Raw genomic sequence first — 2,791 nt, 5'->3', positions numbered from 1 at the left:
TGGGGAGGAGACCAACGCACGGCGAGAGAGAGAGAGAGAGAGAAGAATTCGCGCGCGAGAAGGAAGCCAGCAGGAGAAAAAAAAAGAAAAGAAAAAAAAGAAAAGAAGAAAAGAAAAAGAAGAGGAAAAGAAAAATAGAGGGAAAAGAAATGAGGTCCAATCCTCATAACTTGGGTCACAAAAATGATCCAACGGAAACGATTTCAAAACCTCAAGTTAAATAAAATAATTTAAACGTAATGGTAAAGTCAAATTGAAATAATTAAATCCCACAGTAATTAAATAAATATTAAAAGCAATTTAAATGCATAACAATAAATAAATATTAAGAAAGCACATAAAAAAATAATTTTCACCAAATAAAAATCATGGAAATAAACTCATTCAAAATCCAACCAATTTTAAAATACGAGAATAAAATTTAAATAAATAAAAATAATCATTTAGTAAAAATACACTAAAATGCGGGGTGTTACATGGTCGGTCTCAACACCTCTTGTGAAGTGTGGCAGTCCTTGGAGCAATCTTTCTCTATACAATTGAATGCCATGCCGGGTAGTGATAGAGTTACTACAATTTTACTATTTATAATGTATTTTTTTTTATCATTTTCTTTGAAGTATTTTTTTAACATGCTTAATCCATTAAAAAAAATTAAAAAAATATATATAATTTTACTAATAGTTACTTTCTTAACTATTAAGTAAAATAAAAAAAAATTTAAATACAAAAAGAATAGTAAATGGATAGTAGGAGGGTAGTAACCCTATCATTTTTCATACCGAAATCATGCACCTCAGGCTTAATCTCACTTCTTCCAATACTGGAATTCTTTCTATTGCTCTGTTTTTCCAAAGAATGAAGTCTTTCGGTGATACTCTTTCAGCCATTGGTCAACCCTTAAATGACTCTGAATTAGTCAGTTATATTCTTGCGGGTCTCAATTTTGAATATGATCTGCTTATCACTTCTCTTACCACTCGTATTGATCCCATGCCTCTTCAAGAAGTATAAGGCCATCTTCTGACATATGAGCTCCATTTGGAACACCAAAACACCACCCTTGATCTCATAAAGGTTCAAACAACTCGGGCTCCTCAAATCGTATTTCTTTTCAGCAATACTCCCGCTCACGAGGCTGGGAGCATCGGCGAGGTCAGTACTCCAACTCCAATGGATCATGACCCACCTGCCAAGTGTGCCAACGACCTGGACACACCTCTTTAAAATGCTACTATCACTTCGATCATGCATACCAAGCAGAGCAATCCAATAATTTTCAAGCATTTCTGTCTACCCAGTCTCCTCCCGAGCAAACTTGGTATCCTGACATGGCCACTACCCATCATCTTACCTCTGATCTCAGTAATTTGAGTCTTCGTGCTGACGAATATACGAGTTTTGATCAAACTCGAGTAGGTAATGGAGCAGGTTTGCCGATCCTACACACTGGTGTTTCTAAATTCAACTATAAATCTCTATTTTAAAACAACTCTTGCATGTTCCCTCAATTCAGAAAAACAGTTTATGTGAGTGAGTTTACTTGTGATAACCATGTCTCTTTTGAATTTCATCCCCATTTTTTGTGTCAAGGACCTCACTACGAGGAACATCCTCCTCCACGAGTCAACTAAGGATGGTCTCTACCTTTTTTCACCCCATTCCTCTTCACCATTGAAAGCTGCTTTTGTTGGGGAACGACCCTCGCTTGACACTTGGCATTGGAGACTTGGTCACCCTTCCATCCGTGTGATCAAACACATTTTTCTCTCCATTCAACTTCCAGTCTTCAATAATAAGGTGCCTAGTATTTGTGACTCCTGTCACCAAGCAAAGAGTCATAAGCTGCCATTTTATTTGTCGCCATCTAGGTCTTCTAATGTTCTAGATTTAATTTTCGGTATTTATGTAATTTTAGGTCTTCCAATGGACCCGATTCCTTATGTTGAAGGTTTTTGGTATTTATGTAATTTTTGGTGATGATTTCAGCAAATTTGCTTAGTTCTACCCTTTAATTAGTAAATATGATGTTGAGCATGTCTTCTATAAATTTCAAGTCTTTGTTGCATGACAATTTGGGACCCAAATCAAAATGCTCCAAACCGACTGGGGAGGGGAATACCGTCATCTCAACACTTATCTCCATTTCGTTGGTATTTCACATTGGCTAACATGTCCTCACACCCACGAACAAAACGGGTCCATTGAAAGAAATCATCGCACATGGTTGAAACTAGGCTTTCTCCTTTGGCTCATGTCAGTATTCCTAAATCTAGGGGTGTAAAAAAATCAGAAAAGTTTGAACCGAACCGAACTGGTGGGTTTGGTCCGGTTTGTAATCAGTTTATTGTAGCACTGGTTCTATTTGATTGCAGTACTGGTTCTAAATCGGTACTGCCAACCGGTCCTAAATTGGTGCCGTATCGATTTTTATATTTTAAAAACTAGTTGAAACCGAACCAGACCGATGTATATATATATTTAATTTTTTATATTATATTATATTATATATATATTATATGCTAAATTGCTAATTAATATAACATTTGATGTAAGTTAGACTCTACTTGTACAAGTATAATTAGACATTAATTATACCATTTTAATTTTATTATTCAAGTTTGTTAATCTCACTAATAAGTTAAACACTACTTATACTATACTAGTATATTTGGACCTTAATAAATTAGCAATTTTTAATAATAAATACTAAATTCTAACAATTCAGTTTAATATTGAAAAAATTATAATACTAAATTTATATAGTGCCACACTTGTAAATAGTAAACCG

The 2,791-nt window shown here is 34.6% G+C and overlaps 1 non-coding gene across 1 annotated transcript; it reads left to right on the top strand.

The window, feature by feature from the left end:
- Window positions 1–896: 896 nt before the first annotated feature.
- On the top strand, window positions 897–1,036 carry LOC121258934. Its single transcript, XR_005939485.1, has one exon. It is a non-coding gene; the product is annotated as a small nucleolar RNA Z247 (small nucleolar RNA).
- Window positions 1,037–2,791: the final 1,755 nt, after the last annotated feature.

Source organism: Juglans microcarpa x Juglans regia, chromosome 3S (assembly GCF_004785595.1).
Source record: "Juglans microcarpa x Juglans regia isolate MS1-56 chromosome 3S, Jm3101_v1.0, whole genome shotgun sequence".
Lineage (NCBI taxonomy): Eukaryota > Viridiplantae > Streptophyta > Magnoliopsida > Fagales > Juglandaceae > Juglans > Juglans microcarpa x Juglans regia.
Note: the sequence above shows the minus strand (reverse complement) of the source record. Positions and strands in the feature narration are given on the sequence as shown.